Source organism: Schistocerca piceifrons, unplaced genomic scaffold (genome assembly GCF_021461385.2).
Source record: "Schistocerca piceifrons isolate TAMUIC-IGC-003096 unplaced genomic scaffold, iqSchPice1.1 HiC_scaffold_377, whole genome shotgun sequence".
Lineage (NCBI taxonomy): Eukaryota > Metazoa > Arthropoda > Insecta > Orthoptera > Acrididae > Schistocerca > Schistocerca piceifrons.
In genome coordinates, this window is record NW_025728600.1 from 26,332 (window position 1) to 41,212 (window position 14,881).

The window sequence follows — 14,881 nt, forward strand, 5'->3', positions numbered from 1 at the left end:
ATGCCGCCAGAACGCGGTCCTCTGCGTACTCTTGCGTTGCCGGCGCCCAACTCTTGCCAAAGGATGCGAAGTGTGCGCGGATACGCTGTCCGAATGCGTCTGGATGTGCTCCCCTAGCCTGCCTCGAAATGCGCCTGCCAGGTACGATCACCTTCGGCCGCTGCCGACTGGCGGGAAGCCGACACAGCGCGGACGCGCGGTGCTCGCTTGTGCGGTGGTGGTGTAATGGTCAGCATAGTTGCCTTCCAAGCAGTTGATCCGGGTTCGATTCCCGGCCACCGCAGCAGGCTTTTAATTTCGCGTATGAGTACTTTTGCCACGCGCTCTTAAATTATTGTTTTTTCGCCCTCTTACTCGCTGCATACCAGCCCTTAGTGTGTCTCGACTTGTCTCGACTTTGCTCGGCTGACGCGAGAGCTGACGCTCTCAAATCGGCCTATATCAAAACGACAAGCACGAGAAACGACTGAGAGAGGTAAGGAGGGACACACAGCACGCCCCCTTCATTTCACGGTGGCGTCTCCCTGACCGAATCGGGCTGTAGCTCCGAAAAGAAAGGAGAAACAAAAATAGGAAGTAAAAGTGCCAATAGCGCCCTGTGTTCCCATGCGCTCACCCGCCCAAGTACTGACAAGGGCCAAAGTTGTTACGCATCGGCAATCGGACATTTTCTTTCATTTTCTCTTTATCGGTTGAGAACCAGTGTATTCAAGATATTATGGCCATTGCCGAGTGAATGCTGTAGCGCTCCCCGACGAGTCGGGTTCGGATCCTCTATCAACTTCCACGCAGGGTGATGATCTTTTGGTCACCACACTCGCCAGCTGAAATCGGCGCCGCCTTTTCGTAGTAGGAAAAGAGTAGTGGCCCGTGGGGGGATCGAACCCACGACCTTCGCGTTATTAGCACGACGCTCTAACCAACTGAGCTAGCGGGCCTCGGCAGATGCAGTTGCTCAGCCCTACGCTGGAAACAGGTGGCATGAAGCCGCACACCATTTCTATGGTCGTCGTGTGTCTGCTTCCCTAGTCTATATTCTGCTGACGGTCACGAAACAGTAGCTATATTGCGAGCAGGACGGGAAACGGCCGCTCGGACAGCTCAAACTTGTCACGATTCGTGTGGAAAAAATTCCGTTCCGGTACCGGGAATCGAACCCGGGCCTCCTGGGTGAAAGCCAGGTATCCTAGCCACTAGACCACACCGGATGTGGCCGTTTCGTTCGACCGTTCGTACGGTCGCTTGTCGCATTTCGTGTCGAGTGCCGCGTCGGCGCCCCCCTCTCTTTGCGAGCATTTTTGCACATACTGACTGGCAAGGCGCGCACCTCAAACGTCGCAGAGCAATGCTTTTGGCTTCACGCTCTGCTGGGAGAAGAGGAAAAGGGAAGCTGTAAGTAGCAATAACAGGAAGTAAACATTTTCCCGCTGAAGCGTTGAAACGCTGTGGATAACAAACAAGAAATACGTTGGCGCCCTAGCAACAGCACCACCATGTCACAGAAAATTAAATGCCCCGGGTGAGGATCGAACTCACGACCTTAAGATTATGAGACTTACGCGCTGCCTACTGCGCTACCGAGGCACGGGTGCACCGCTTGTCCTGGAAACTGGGTAAACACCTTACCCAATATTAGACGTAGAGACACTGTACTTCCTGGATAACGTGTTCTGTTGCTACACGTGCACTGCCGGCCCAGTTGATTGCGGTGCTGCTGCTGCTGTTGCAACGATAGGCAGCACTCCTTGTCGTTGAAGTTCAGTGCCTCGGAGGCACCCGGACCCAGCAACTTGTGAGGCCAGGCCGACGCTAGTCTGTAGAACATGATGCGAGCGTCCTAGTGGGGACCCGCGAGTGCTGCGTTCTCGGTCCTTCTCAAGGGAAATCCAGCTACACATTCTTGTGGATCGTGCATCTCAAGCGCTCAAGCCACGCGGCAGCATTATCGCGGGAAAAGCAAAATGATGCATCGGCCGGGAATCGAACCCGGGCCGCCCGCGTGGCAGGCGAGCATTCTACCACTGAACCACCGATGCTCGGGCCAGCGGTAACTTGACGCTGCTTGCCGCGCAGATGTCTCAAGGGAAAGTGGGACTGCCGTCAAGCGCCGTAGCATTCTGTGGAAAAGATGCTGCAGACGCTGAATCCTGCACTGCACTGCTCTGCTTAAAAATGCCGCCAGAACGCGGTCCTCTGCGTACTCTTGCGTTGCCGGCGCCCAACTCTTGCCAAAGGATGCGAAGTGTGCGCGGATACGCTGTCCGAATGCGTCTGGATGTGCTCCCCTAGCCTGCCTCGAAATGCGCCTGCCAGGTACGATCACCTTCGGCCGCTGCCGACTGGCGGGAAGCCGACACAGCGCGGACGCGCGGTGCTCGCTTGTGCGGTGGTGGTGTAATGGTCAGCATAGTTGCCTTCCAAGCAGTTGATCCGGGTTCGATTCCCGGCCACCGCAGCAGGCTTTTAATTTCGCGTATGAGTACTTTTGCCACGCGCTCTTAAATTATTGTTTTTTCGCCCTCTTACTCGCTGCATACCAGCCCTTAGTGTGTCTCGACTTGTCTCGACTTTGCTCGGCTGACGCGAGAGCTGACGCTCTCAAATCGGCCTATATCAAAACGACAAGCACGAGAAACGACTGAGAGAGGTAAGGAGGGACACACAGCACGCCCCCTTCATTTCACGGTGGCGTCTCCCTGACCGAATCGGGCTGTAGCTCCGAAAAGAAAGGAGAAACAAAAATAGGAAGTAAAAGTGCCAATAGCGCCCTGTGTTCCCATGCGCTCACCCGCCCAAGTACTGACAAGGGCCAAAGTTGTTACGCATCGGCAATCGGACATTTTCTTTCATTTTCTCTTTATCGGTTGAGAACCAGTGTATTCAAGATATTATGGCCATTGCCGAGTGAATGCTGTAGCGCTCCCCGACGAGTCGGGTTCGGATCCTCTATCAACTTCCACGCAGGGTGATGATCTTTTGGTCACCACACTCGCCAGCTGAAATCGGCGCCGCCTTTTCGTAGTAGGAAAAGAGTAGTGGCCCGTGGGGGGATCGAACCCACGACCTTCGCGTTATTAGCACGACGCTCTAACCAACTGAGCTAGCGGGCCTCGGCAGATGCAGTTGCTCAGCCCTACGCTGGAAACAGGTGGCATGAAGCCGCACACCATTTCTATGGTCGTCGTGTGTCTGCTTCCCTAGTCTATATTCTGCTGACGGTCACGAAACAGTAGCTATATTGCGAGCAGGACGGGAAACGGCCGCTCGGACAGCTCAAACTTGTCACGATTCGTGTGGAAAAAATTCCGTTCCGGTACCGGGAATCGAACCCGGGCCTCCTGGGTGAAAGCCAGGTATCCTAGCCACTAGACCACACCGGATGTGGCCGTTTCGTTCGACCGTTCGTACGGTCGCTTGTCGCATTTCGTGTCGAGTGCCGCGTCGGCGCCCCCCTCTCTTTGCGAGCATTTTTGCACATACTGACTGGCAAGGCGCGCACCTCAAACGTCGCAGAGCAATGCTTTTGGCTTCACGCTCTGCTGGGAGAAGAGGAAAAGGGAAGCTGTAAGTAGCAATAACAGGAAGTAAACATTTTCCCGCTGAAGCGTTGAAACGCTGTGGATAACAAACAAGAAATACGTTGGCGCCCTAGCAACAGCACCACCATGTCACAGAAAATTAAATGCCCCGGGTGAGGATCGAACTCACGACCTTAAGATTATGAGACTTACGCGCTGCCTACTGCGCTACCGAGGCACGGGTGCACCGCTTGTCCTGGAAACTGGGTAAACACCTTACCCAATATTAGACGTAGAGACACTGTACTTCCTGGATAACGTGTTCTGTTGCTACACGTGCACTGCCGGCCCAGTTGATTGCGGTGCTGCTGCTGCTGTTGCAACGATAGGCAGCACTCCTTGTCGTTGAAGTTCAGTGCCTCGGAGGCACCCGGACCCAGCAACTTGTGAGGCCAGGCCGACGCTAGTCTGTAGAACATGATGCGAGCGTCCTAGTGGGGACCCGCGAGTGCTGCGTTCTCGGTCCTTCTCAAGGGAAATCCAGCTACACATTCTTGTGGATCGTGCATCTCAAGCGCTCAAGCCACGCGGCAGCATTATCGCGGGAAAAGCAAAATGATGCATCGGCCGGGAATCGAACCCGGGCCGCCCGCGTGGCAGGCGAGCATTCTACCACTGAACCACCGATGCTCGGGCCAGCGGTAACTTGACGCTGCTTGCCGCGCAGATGTCTCAAGGGAAAGTGGGACTGCCGTCAAGCGCCGTAGCATTCTGTGGAAAAGATGCTGCAGACGCTGAATCCTGCACTGCACTGCTCTGCTTAAAAATGCCGCCAGAACGCGGTCCTCTGCGTACTCTTGCGTTGCCGGCGCCCAACTCTTGCCAAAGGATGCGAAGTGTGCGCGGATACGCTGTCCGAATGCGTCTGGATGTGCTCCCCTAGCCTGCCTCGAAATGCGCCTGCCAGGTACGATCACCTTCGGCCGCTGCCGACTGGCGGGAAGCCGACACAGCGCGGACGCGCGGTGCTCGCTTGTGCGGTGGTGGTGTAATGGTCAGCATAGTTGCCTTCCAAGCAGTTGATCCGGGTTCGATTCCCGGCCACCGCAGCAGGCTTTTAATTTCGCGTATGAGTACTTTTGCCACGCGCTCTTAAATTATTGTTTTTTCGCCCTCTTACTCGCTGCATACCAGCCCTTAGTGTGTCTCGACTTGTCTCGACTTTGCTCGGCTGACGCGAGAGCTGACGCTCTCAAATCGGCCTATATCAAAACGACAAGCACGAGAAACGACTGAGAGAGGTAAGGAGGGACACACAGCACGCCCCCTTCATTTCACGGTGGCGTCTCCCTGACCGAATCGGGCTGTAGCTCCGAAAAGAAAGGAGAAACAAAAATAGGAAGTAAAAGTGCCAATAGCGCCCTGTGTTCCCATGCGCTCACCCGCCCAAGTACTGACAAGGGCCAAAGTTGTTACGCATCGGCAATCGGACATTTTCTTTCATTTTCTCTTTATCGGTTGAGAACCAGTGTATTCAAGATATTATGGCCATTGCCGAGTGAATGCTGTAGCGCTCCCCGACGAGTCGGGTTCGGATCCTCTATCAACTTCCACGCAGGGTGATGATCTTTTGGTCACCACACTCGCCAGCTGAAATCGGCGCCGCCTTTTCGTAGTAGGAAAAGAGTAGTGGCCCGTGGGGGGATCGAACCCACGACCTTCGCGTTATTAGCACGACGCTCTAACCAACTGAGCTAGCGGGCCTCGGCAGATGCAGTTGCTCAGCCCTACGCTGGAAACAGGTGGCATGAAGCCGCACACCATTTCTATGGTCGTCGTGTGTCTGCTTCCCTAGTCTATATTCTGCTGACGGTCACGAAACAGTAGCTATATTGCGAGCAGGACGGGAAACGGCCGCTCGGACAGCTCAAACTTGTCACGATTCGTGTGGAAAAAATTCCGTTCCGGTACCGGGAATCGAACCCGGGCCTCCTGGGTGAAAGCCAGGTATCCTAGCCACTAGACCACACCGGATGTGGCCGTTTCGTTCGACCGTTCGTACGGTCGCTTGTCGCATTTCGTGTCGAGTGCCGCGTCGGCGCCCCCCTCTCTTTGCGAGCATTTTTGCACATACTGACTGGCAAGGCGCGCACCTCAAACGTCGCAGAGCAATGCTTTTGGCTTCACGCTCTGCTGGGAGAAGAGGAAAAGGGAAGCTGTAAGTAGCAATAACAGGAAGTAAACATTTTCCCGCTGAAGCGTTGAAACGCTGTGGATAACAAACAAGAAATACGTTGGCGCCCTAGCAACAGCACCACCATGTCACAGAAAATTAAATGCCCCGGGTGAGGATCGAACTCACGACCTTAAGATTATGAGACTTACGCGCTGCCTACTGCGCTACCGAGGCACGGGTGCACCGCTTGTCCTGGAAACTGGGTAAACACCTTACCCAATATTAGACGTAGAGACACTGTACTTCCTGGATAACGTGTTCTGTTGCTACACGTGCACTGCCGGCCCAGTTGATTGCGGTGCTGCTGCTGCTGTTGCAACGATAGGCAGCACTCCTTGTCGTTGAAGTTCAGTGCCTCGGAGGCACCCGGACCCAGCAACTTGTGAGGCCAGGCCGACGCTAGTCTGTAGAACATGATGCGAGCGTCCTAGTGGGGACCCGCGAGTGCTGCGTTCTCGGTCCTTCTCAAGGGAAATCCAGCTACACATTCTTGTGGATCGTGCATCTCAAGCGCTCAAGCCACGCGGCAGCATTATCGCGGGAAAAGCAAAATGATGCATCGGCCGGGAATCGAACCCGGGCCGCCCGCGTGGCAGGCGAGCATTCTACCACTGAACCACCGATGCTCGGGCCAGCGGTAACTTGACGCTGCTTGCCGCGCAGATGTCTCAAGGGAAAGTGGGACTGCCGTCAAGCGCCGTAGCATTCTGTGGAAAAGATGCTGCAGACGCTGAATCCTGCACTGCACTGCTCTGCTTAAAAATGCCGCCAGAACGCGGTCCTCTGCGTACTCTTGCGTTGCCGGCGCCCAACTCTTGCCAAAGGATGCGAAGTGTGCGCGGATACGCTGTCCGAATGCGTCTGGATGTGCTCCCCTAGCCTGCCTCGAAATGCGCCTGCCAGGTACGATCACCTTCGGCCGCTGCCGACTGGCGGGAAGCCGACACAGCGCGGACGCGCGGTGCTCGCTTGTGCGGTGGTGGTGTAATGGTCAGCATAGTTGCCTTCCAAGCAGTTGATCCGGGTTCGATTCCCGGCCACCGCAGCAGGCTTTTAATTTCGCGTATGAGTACTTTTGCCACGCGCTCTTAAATTATTGTTTTTTCGCCCTCTTACTCGCTGCATACCAGCCCTTAGTGTGTCTCGACTTGTCTCGACTTTGCTCGGCTGACGCGAGAGCTGACGCTCTCAAATCGGCCTATATCAAAACGACAAGCACGAGAAACGACTGAGAGAGGTAAGGAGGGACACACAGCACGCCCCCTTCATTTCACGGTGGCGTCTCCCTGACCGAATCGGGCTGTAGCTCCGAAAAGAAAGGAGAAACAAAAATAGGAAGTAAAAGTGCCAATAGCGCCCTGTGTTCCCATGCGCTCACCCGCCCAAGTACTGACAAGGGCCAAAGTTGTTACGCATCGGCAATCGGACATTTTCTTTCATTTTCTCTTTATCGGTTGAGAACCAGTGTATTCAAGATATTATGGCCATTGCCGAGTGAATGCTGTAGCGCTCCCCGACGAGTCGGGTTCGGATCCTCTATCAACTTCCACGCAGGGTGATGATCTTTTGGTCACCACACTCGCCAGCTGAAATCGGCGCCGCCTTTTCGTAGTAGGAAAAGAGTAGTGGCCCGTGGGGGGATCGAACCCACGACCTTCGCGTTATTAGCACGACGCTCTAACCAACTGAGCTAGCGGGCCTCGGCAGATGCAGTTGCTCAGCCCTACGCTGGAAACAGGTGGCATGAAGCCGCACACCATTTCTATGGTCGTCGTGTGTCTGCTTCCCTAGTCTATATTCTGCTGACGGTCACGAAACAGTAGCTATATTGCGAGCAGGACGGGAAACGGCCGCTCGGACAGCTCAAACTTGTCACGATTCGTGTGGAAAAAATTCCGTTCCGGTACCGGGAATCGAACCCGGGCCTCCTGGGTGAAAGCCAGGTATCCTAGCCACTAGACCACACCGGATGTGGCCGTTTCGTTCGACCGTTCGTACGGTCGCTTGTCGCATTTCGTGTCGAGTGCCGCGTCGGCGCCCCCCTCTCTTTGCGAGCATTTTTGCACATACTGACTGGCAAGGCGCGCACCTCAAACGTCGCAGAGCAATGCTTTTGGCTTCACGCTCTGCTGGGAGAAGAGGAAAAGGGAAGCTGTAAGTAGCAATAACAGGAAGTAAACATTTTCCCGCTGAAGCGTTGAAACGCTGTGGATAACAAACAAGAAATACGTTGGCGCCCTAGCAACAGCACCACCATGTCACAGAAAATTAAATGCCCCGGGTGAGGATCGAACTCACGACCTTAAGATTATGAGACTTACGCGCTGCCTACTGCGCTACCGAGGCACGGGTGCACCGCTTGTCCTGGAAACTGGGTAAACACCTTACCCAATATTAGACGTAGAGACACTGTACTTCCTGGATAACGTGTTCTGTTGCTACACGTGCACTGCCGGCCCAGTTGATTGCGGTGCTGCTGCTGCTGTTGCAACGATAGGCAGCACTCCTTGTCGTTGAAGTTCAGTGCCTCGGAGGCACCCGGACCCAGCAACTTGTGAGGCCAGGCCGACGCTAGTCTGTAGAACATGATGCGAGCGTCCTAGTGGGGACCCGCGAGTGCTGCGTTCTCGGTCCTTCTCAAGGGAAATCCAGCTACACATTCTTGTGGATCGTGCATCTCAAGCGCTCAAGCCACGCGGCAGCATTATCGCGGGAAAAGCAAAATGATGCATCGGCCGGGAATCGAACCCGGGCCGCCCGCGTGGCAGGCGAGCATTCTACCACTGAACCACCGATGCTCGGGCCAGCGGTAACTTGACGCTGCTTGCCGCGCAGATGTCTCAAGGGAAAGTGGGACTGCCGTCAAGCGCCGTAGCATTCTGTGGAAAAGATGCTGCAGACGCTGAATCCTGCACTGCACTGCTCTGCTTAAAAATGCCGCCAGAACGCGGTCCTCTGCGTACTCTTGCGTTGCCGGCGCCCAACTCTTGCCAAAGGATGCGAAGTGTGCGCGGATACGCTGTCCGAATGCGTCTGGATGTGCTCCCCTAGCCTGCCTCGAAATGCGCCTGCCAGGTACGATCACCTTCGGCCGCTGCCGACTGGCGGGAAGCCGACACAGCGCGGACGCGCGGCGCTCGCTTGTGCGGTGGTGGTGTAATGGTCAGCATAGTTGCCTTCCAAGCAGTTGATCCGGGTTCGATTCCCGGCCACCGCAGCAGGCTTTTAATTTCGCGTATGAGTACTTTTGCCACGCGCTCTTAAATTATTGTTTTTTCGCCCTCTTACTCGCTGCATACCAGCCCTTAGTGTGTCTCGACTTGTCTCGACTTTGCTCGGCTGACGCGAGAGCTGACGCTCTCAAATCGGCCTATATCAAAACGACAAGCACGAGAAACGACTGAGAGAGGTAAGGAGGGACACACAGCACGCCCCCTTCATTTCACGGTGGCGTCTCCCTGACCGAATCGGGCTGTAGCTCCGAAAAGAAAGGAGAAACAAAAATAGGAAGTAAAAGTGCCAATAGCGCCCTGTGTTCCCATGCGCTCACCCGCCCAAGTACTGACAAGGGCCAAAGTTGTTACGCATCGGCAATCGGACATTTTCTTTCATTTTCTCTTTATCGGTTGAGAACCAGTGTATTCAAGATATTATGGCCATTGCCGAGTGAATGCTGTAGCGCTCCCCGACGAGTCGGGTTCGGATCCTCTATCAACTTCCACGCAGGGTGATGATCTTTTGGTCACCACACTCGCCAGCTGAAATCGGCGCCGCCTTTTCGTAGTAGGAAAAGAGTAGTGGCCCGTGGGGGGATCGAACCCACGACCTTCGCGTTATTAGCACGACGCTCTAACCAACTGAGCTAGCGGGCCTCGGCAGATGCAGTTGCTCAGCCCTACGCTGGAAACAGGTGGCATGAAGCCGCACACCATTTCTATGGTCGTCGTGTGTCTGCTTCCCTAGTCTATATTCTGCTGACGGTCACGAAACAGTAGCTATATTGCGAGCAGGACGGGAAACGGCCGCTCGGACAGCTCAAACTTGTCACGATTCGTGTGGAAAAAATTCCGTTCCGGTACCGGGAATCGAACCCGGGCCTCCTGGGTGAAAGCCAGGTATCCTAGCCACTAGACCACACCGGATGTGGCCGTTTCGTTCGACCGTTCGTACGGTCGCTTGTCGCATTTCGTGTCGAGTGCCGCGTCGGCGCCCCCCTCTCTTTGCGAGCATTTTTGCACATACTGACTGGCAAGGCGCGCACCTCAAACGTCGCAGAGCAATGCTTTTGGCTTCACGCTCTGCTGGGAGAAGAGGAAAAGGGAAGCTGTAAGTAGCAATAACAGGAAGTAAACATTTTCCCGCTGAAGCGTTGAAACGCTGTGGATAACAAACAAGAAATACGTTGGCGCCCTAGCAACAGCACCACCATGTCACAGAAAATTAAATGCCCCGGGTGAGGATCGAACTCACGACCTTAAGATTATGAGACTTACGCGCTGCCTACTGCGCTACCGAGGCACGGGTGCACCGCTTGTCCTGGAAACTGGGTAAACACCTTACCCAATATTAGACGTAGAGACACTGTACTTCCTGGATAACGTGTTCTGTTGCTACACGTGCACTGCCGGCCCAGTTGATTGCGGTGCTGCTGCTGCTGTTGCAACGATAGGCAGCACTCCTTGTCGTTGAAGTTCAGTGCCTCGGAGGCACCCGGACCCAGCAACTTGTGAGGCCAGGCCGACGCTAGTCTGTAGAACATGATGCGAGCGTCCTAGTGGGGACCCGCGAGTGCTGCGTTCTCGGTCCTTCTCAAGGGAAATCCAGCTACACATTCTTGTGGATCGTGCATCTCAAGCGCTCAAGCCACGCGGCAGCATTATCGCGGGAAAAGCAAAATGATGCATCGGCCGGGAATCGAACCCGGGCCGCCCGCGTGGCAGGCGAGCATTCTACCACTGAACCACCGATGCTCGGGCCAGCGGTAACTTGACGCTGCTTGCCGCGCAGATGTCTCAAGGGAAAGTGGGACTGCCGTCAAGCGCCGTAGCATTCTGTGGAAAAGATGCTGCAGACGCTGAATCCTGCACTGCACTGCTCTGCTTAAAAATTGCCGCCAGAACGCGGTCCTCTGCGTACTCTTGCGTTGCCGGCGCCCAACTCTTGCCAAAGGATGCGAAGTGTGCGCGGATACGCTGTCCGAATGCGTCTGGATGTGCTCCCCTAGCCTGCCTCGAAATGCGCCTGCCAGGTACGATCACCTTCGGCCGCTGCCGACTGGCGGGAAGCCGACACAGCGCGGACGCGCGGCGCTCGCTTGTGCGGTGGTGGTGTAATGGTCAGCATAGTTGCCTTCCAAGCAGTTGATCCGGGTTCGATTCCCGGCCACCGCAGCAGGCTTTTAATTTCGCGTATGAGTACTTTTGCCACGCGCTCTTAAATTATTGTTTTTTCGCCCTCTTACTCGCTGCATACCAGCCCTTAGTGTGTCTCGACTTGTCTCGACTTTGCTCGGCTGACGCGAGAGCTGACGCTCTCAAATCGGCCTATATCAAAACGACAAGCACGAGAAACGACTGAGAGAGGTAAGGAGGGACACACAGCACGCCCCCTTCATTTCACGGTGGCGTCTCCCTGACCGAATCGGGCTGTAGCTCCGAAAAGAAAGGAGAAACAAAAATAGGAAGTAAAAGTGCCAATAGCGCCCTGTGTTCCCATGCGCTCACCCGCCCAAGTACTGACAAGGGCCAAAGTTGTTACGCATCGGCAATCGGACATTTTCTTTCATTTTCTCTTTATCGGTTGAGAACCAGTGTATTCAAGATATTATGGCCATTGCCGAGTGAATGCTGTAGCGCTCCCCGACGAGTCGGGTTCGGATCCTCTATCAACTTCCACGCAGGGTGATGATCTTTTGGTCACCACACTCGCCAGCTGAAATCGGCGCCGCCTTTTCGTAGTAGGAAAAGAGTAGTGGCCCGTGGGGGGATCGAACCCACGACCTTCGCGTTATTAGCACGACGCTCTAACCAACTGAGCTAGCGGGCCTCGGCAGATGCAGTTGCTCAGCCCTACGCTGGAAACAGGTGGCATGAAGCCGCACACCATTTCTATGGTCGTCGTGTGTCTGCTTCCCTAGTCTATATTCTGCTGACGGTCACGAAACAGTAGCTATATTGCGAGCAGGACGGGAAACGGCCGCTCGGACAGCTCAAACTTGTCACGATTCGTGTGGAAAAAATTCCGTTCCGGTACCGGGTATCGAACCCGGGCCTCCTGGGTGAAAGCCAGGTATCCTAGCCACTAGACCACACCGGATGTGGCCGTTTCGTTCGACCGTTCGTACGGTCGCTTGTCGCATTTCGTGTCGAGTGCCGCGTCGGCGCCCCCCTCTCTTTGCGAGCATCTTTGCACATACTGACTGGCAAGGCGCGCACCTCAAACGTCGCAGAGCAATGCTTTTGGCTTCACGCTCTGCTGGGAGAAGAGGAAAAGGGAAGCTGTAAGTAGCAATAACAGAAGTAAACATTTTCCCGCTGAAGCGTTGAAACGCTGTGGATAACAAACAAGAAATACGTTGGCGCCCTAGCAACAGCACCACCATGTCACAGAAAATTAAATGCCCCGGGTGAGGATCGAACTCACGACCTTAAGATTATGAGACTTACGCGCTGCCTACTGCGCTACCGAGGCACGGGTGCACCGCTTGTCCTGGAAACTGGGTAAACACCTTACCCAATATTAGACGTAGAGACACTGTACTTCCTGGATAACGTGTTCTGTTGCTACACGTGCACTGCCGGCCCAGTTGATTGCGGTGCTGCTGCTGCTGTTGCAACGATAGGCAGCACTCCTTGTCGTTGAAGTTCAGTGCCTCGGAGGCACCCGGACCCAGCAACTTGTGAGGCCAGGCCGACGCTAGTCTGTAGAACATGATGCGAGCGTCCTAGTGGGGACCCGCGAGTGCTGCGTTCTCGGTCCTTCTCAAGGGAAATCCAGCTACACATTCTTGTGGATCGTGCATCTCAAGCGCTCAAGCCACGCGGCAGCATTATCGCGGGAAAAGCAAAATGATGCATCGGCCGGGAATCGAACCCGGGCCGCCCGCGTGGCAGGCGAGCATTCTACCACTGAACCACCGATGCTCGGGCCAGCGGTAACTTGACGCTGCTTGCCGCGCAGATGTCTCAAGGGAAAGTGGGACTGCCGTCAAGCGCCGTAGCATTCTGTGGAAAAGATGCTGCAGACGCTGAATCCTGCACTGCACTGCTCTGCTTAAAAATGCCGCCAGAACGCGGTCCTCTGCGTACTCTTGCGTTGCCGGCGCCCAACTCTTGCCAAAGGATGCGAAGTGTGCGCGGATACGCTGTCCGAATGCGTCTGGATGTGCTCCCCTAGCCTGCCTCGAAATGCGCCTGCCAGGTACGATCACCTTCGGCCGCTGCCGACTGGCGGGAAGCCGACACAGCGCGGACGCGCGGTGCTCGCTTGTGCGGTGGTGGTGTAATGGTCAGCATAGTTGCCTTCCAAGCAGTTGATCCGGGTTCGATTCCCGGCCACCGCAGCAGGCTTTTAATTTCGCGTATGAGTACTTTTGCCACGCGCTCTTAAATTATTGTTTTTTCGCCCTCTTACTCGCTGCATACCAGCCCTTAGTGTGTCTCGACTTGTCTCGACTTTGCTCGGCTGACGCGAGAGCTGACGCTCTCAAATCGGCCTATATCAAAACGACAAGCACGAGAAACGACTGAGAGAGGTAAGGAGGGACACACAGCACGCCCCCTTCATTTCACGGTGGCGTCTCCCTGACCGAATCGGGCTGTAGCTCCGAAAAGAAAGGAGAAACAAAAATAGGAAGTAAAAGTGCCAATAGCGCCCTGTGTTCCCATGCGCTCACCCGCCCAAGTACTGACAAGGGCCAAAGTTGTTACGCATCGGCAATCGGACATTTTCTTTCATTTTCTCTTTATCGGTTGAGAACCAGTGTATTCAAGATATTATGGCCATTGCCGAGTGAATGCTGTAGCGCTCCCCGACGAGTCGGGTTCGGATCCTCTATCAACTTCCACGCAGGGTGATGATCTTTTGGTCACCACACTCGCCAGCTGAAATCGGCGCCGCCTTTTCGTAGTAGGAAAAGAGTAGTGGCCCGTGGGGGGATCGAACCCACGACCTTCGCGTTATTAGCACGACGCTCTAACCAACTGAGCTAGCGGGCCTCGGCAGATGCAGTTGCTCAGCCCTACGCTGGAAACAGGTGGCATGAAGCCGCACACCATTTCTATGGTCGTCGTGTGTCTGCTTCCCTAGTCTATATTCTGCTGACGGTCACGAAACAGTAGCTATATTGCGAGCAGGACGGGAAACGGCCGCTCGGACAGCTCAAACTTGTCACGATTCGTGTGGAAAAAATTCCGTTCCGGTACCGGGAATCGAACCCGGGCCTCCTGGGTGAAAGCCAGGTATCCTAGCCACTAGACCACACCGGATGTGGCCGTTTCGTTCGACCGTTCGTACGGTCGCTTGTCGCATTTCGTGTCGAGTGCCGCGTCGGCGCCCCCCTCTCTTTGCGAGCATTTTTGCACATACTGACTGGCAAGGCGCGCACCTCAAACGTCGCAGAGCAATGCTTTTGGCTTCACGCTCTGCTGGGAGAAGAGGAAAAGGGAAGCTGTAAGTAGCAATAACAGGAAGTAAACATTTTCCCGCTGAAGCGTTGAAACGCTGTGGATAACAAACAAGAAATACGTTGGCGCCCTAGCAACAGCACCACCATGTCACAGAAAATTAAATGCCCCGGGTGAGGATCGAACTCACGACCTTAAGATTATGAGACTTACGCGCTGCCTACTGCGCTACCGAGGCACGGGTGCACCGCTTGTCCTGGAAACTGGGTAAACACCTTACCCAATATTAGACGTAGAGACACTGTACTTCCTGGATAACGTGTTCTGTTGCTACACGTGCACTGCCGGCCCAGTTGATTGCGGTGCTGCTGCTGCTGTTGCAACGATAGGCAGCACTCCTTGTCGTTGAAGTTCAGTGCCTCGGAGGCACCCGGACCCAGCAACTTGTGAGGCCAGGCCGACGCTAGTCTGTAGAACATGATGCGAGCGTCCTAGTGGGGACC

At 55.0% G+C, this 14,881-nt stretch overlaps 34 non-coding genes across 34 annotated transcripts; 7 read left to right on the top strand and 27 right to left on the bottom strand.

Annotated features, from left to right (window-relative positions):
* Positions 1-211: 211 nt before the first annotated feature.
* Positions 212-283, top strand: Trnag-ucc. The gene has a single exon. It is a non-coding gene; the product is annotated as a tRNA-Gly (tRNA).
* A 581-nt stretch (positions 284-864) lies between these two features.
* On the bottom strand, positions 865-938 carry Trnai-aau. Its single transcript has one exon. It is a non-coding gene; the product is annotated as a tRNA-Ile (tRNA).
* A 198-nt stretch (positions 939-1,136) lies between these two features.
* Trnae-uuc lies at positions 1,137-1,208 on the bottom strand. The gene has a single exon. It is a non-coding gene; the product is annotated as a tRNA-Glu (tRNA).
* A 303-nt stretch (positions 1,209-1,511) lies between these two features.
* On the bottom strand, positions 1,512-1,584 carry Trnam-cau. Its single transcript has one exon. It is a non-coding gene; the product is annotated as a tRNA-Met (tRNA).
* Positions 1,585-1,965: 381 nt separating this feature from the next.
* Trnag-gcc lies at positions 1,966-2,036 on the bottom strand. Its single transcript has one exon. It is a non-coding gene; the product is annotated as a tRNA-Gly (tRNA).
* A 347-nt stretch (positions 2,037-2,383) lies between these two features.
* On the top strand, positions 2,384-2,455 carry Trnag-ucc. Its single transcript has one exon. It is a non-coding gene; the product is annotated as a tRNA-Gly (tRNA).
* A 581-nt stretch (positions 2,456-3,036) lies between these two features.
* Trnai-aau lies at positions 3,037-3,110 on the bottom strand. Its single transcript has one exon. It is a non-coding gene; the product is annotated as a tRNA-Ile (tRNA).
* A 198-nt stretch (positions 3,111-3,308) lies between these two features.
* Trnae-uuc lies at positions 3,309-3,380 on the bottom strand. Its single transcript has one exon. It is a non-coding gene; the product is annotated as a tRNA-Glu (tRNA).
* A 303-nt stretch (positions 3,381-3,683) lies between these two features.
* Trnam-cau lies at positions 3,684-3,756 on the bottom strand. The gene has a single exon. It is a non-coding gene; the product is annotated as a tRNA-Met (tRNA).
* A 381-nt stretch (positions 3,757-4,137) lies between these two features.
* On the bottom strand, positions 4,138-4,208 carry Trnag-gcc. The gene has a single exon. It is a non-coding gene; the product is annotated as a tRNA-Gly (tRNA).
* Positions 4,209-4,555: 347 nt separating this feature from the next.
* On the top strand, positions 4,556-4,627 carry Trnag-ucc. Its single transcript has one exon. It is a non-coding gene; the product is annotated as a tRNA-Gly (tRNA).
* A 581-nt stretch (positions 4,628-5,208) lies between these two features.
* Trnai-aau lies at positions 5,209-5,282 on the bottom strand. Its single transcript has one exon. It is a non-coding gene; the product is annotated as a tRNA-Ile (tRNA).
* Positions 5,283-5,480: 198 nt separating this feature from the next.
* Positions 5,481-5,552, bottom strand: Trnae-uuc. Its single transcript has one exon. It is a non-coding gene; the product is annotated as a tRNA-Glu (tRNA).
* A 303-nt stretch (positions 5,553-5,855) lies between these two features.
* On the bottom strand, positions 5,856-5,928 carry Trnam-cau. Its single transcript has one exon. It is a non-coding gene; the product is annotated as a tRNA-Met (tRNA).
* Positions 5,929-6,309: 381 nt separating this feature from the next.
* On the bottom strand, positions 6,310-6,380 carry Trnag-gcc. Its single transcript has one exon. It is a non-coding gene; the product is annotated as a tRNA-Gly (tRNA).
* Positions 6,381-6,727: 347 nt separating this feature from the next.
* Positions 6,728-6,799, top strand: Trnag-ucc. The gene has a single exon. It is a non-coding gene; the product is annotated as a tRNA-Gly (tRNA).
* Positions 6,800-7,380: 581 nt separating this feature from the next.
* Trnai-aau lies at positions 7,381-7,454 on the bottom strand. Its single transcript has one exon. It is a non-coding gene; the product is annotated as a tRNA-Ile (tRNA).
* Positions 7,455-7,652: 198 nt separating this feature from the next.
* Trnae-uuc lies at positions 7,653-7,724 on the bottom strand. Its single transcript has one exon. It is a non-coding gene; the product is annotated as a tRNA-Glu (tRNA).
* A 303-nt stretch (positions 7,725-8,027) lies between these two features.
* On the bottom strand, positions 8,028-8,100 carry Trnam-cau. The gene has a single exon. It is a non-coding gene; the product is annotated as a tRNA-Met (tRNA).
* Positions 8,101-8,481: 381 nt separating this feature from the next.
* Trnag-gcc lies at positions 8,482-8,552 on the bottom strand. The gene has a single exon. It is a non-coding gene; the product is annotated as a tRNA-Gly (tRNA).
* Positions 8,553-8,899: 347 nt separating this feature from the next.
* Trnag-ucc lies at positions 8,900-8,971 on the top strand. The gene has a single exon. It is a non-coding gene; the product is annotated as a tRNA-Gly (tRNA).
* A 581-nt stretch (positions 8,972-9,552) lies between these two features.
* On the bottom strand, positions 9,553-9,626 carry Trnai-aau. Its single transcript has one exon. It is a non-coding gene; the product is annotated as a tRNA-Ile (tRNA).
* A 198-nt stretch (positions 9,627-9,824) lies between these two features.
* Positions 9,825-9,896, bottom strand: Trnae-uuc. The gene has a single exon. It is a non-coding gene; the product is annotated as a tRNA-Glu (tRNA).
* Positions 9,897-10,199: 303 nt separating this feature from the next.
* Trnam-cau lies at positions 10,200-10,272 on the bottom strand. The gene has a single exon. It is a non-coding gene; the product is annotated as a tRNA-Met (tRNA).
* A 381-nt stretch (positions 10,273-10,653) lies between these two features.
* On the bottom strand, positions 10,654-10,724 carry Trnag-gcc. The gene has a single exon. It is a non-coding gene; the product is annotated as a tRNA-Gly (tRNA).
* A 348-nt stretch (positions 10,725-11,072) lies between these two features.
* On the top strand, positions 11,073-11,144 carry Trnag-ucc. Its single transcript has one exon. It is a non-coding gene; the product is annotated as a tRNA-Gly (tRNA).
* A 581-nt stretch (positions 11,145-11,725) lies between these two features.
* On the bottom strand, positions 11,726-11,799 carry Trnai-aau. Its single transcript has one exon. It is a non-coding gene; the product is annotated as a tRNA-Ile (tRNA).
* A 198-nt stretch (positions 11,800-11,997) lies between these two features.
* Trnae-uuc lies at positions 11,998-12,069 on the bottom strand. The gene has a single exon. It is a non-coding gene; the product is annotated as a tRNA-Glu (tRNA).
* Positions 12,070-12,371: 302 nt separating this feature from the next.
* Positions 12,372-12,444, bottom strand: Trnam-cau. The gene has a single exon. It is a non-coding gene; the product is annotated as a tRNA-Met (tRNA).
* A 381-nt stretch (positions 12,445-12,825) lies between these two features.
* Trnag-gcc lies at positions 12,826-12,896 on the bottom strand. Its single transcript has one exon. It is a non-coding gene; the product is annotated as a tRNA-Gly (tRNA).
* A 347-nt stretch (positions 12,897-13,243) lies between these two features.
* On the top strand, positions 13,244-13,315 carry Trnag-ucc. Its single transcript has one exon. It is a non-coding gene; the product is annotated as a tRNA-Gly (tRNA).
* A 581-nt stretch (positions 13,316-13,896) lies between these two features.
* Positions 13,897-13,970, bottom strand: Trnai-aau. The gene has a single exon. It is a non-coding gene; the product is annotated as a tRNA-Ile (tRNA).
* Positions 13,971-14,168: 198 nt separating this feature from the next.
* Positions 14,169-14,240, bottom strand: Trnae-uuc. Its single transcript has one exon. It is a non-coding gene; the product is annotated as a tRNA-Glu (tRNA).
* Positions 14,241-14,543: 303 nt separating this feature from the next.
* On the bottom strand, positions 14,544-14,616 carry Trnam-cau. Its single transcript has one exon. It is a non-coding gene; the product is annotated as a tRNA-Met (tRNA).
* Between the last annotated feature and the right edge of the window lie 265 nt (positions 14,617-14,881).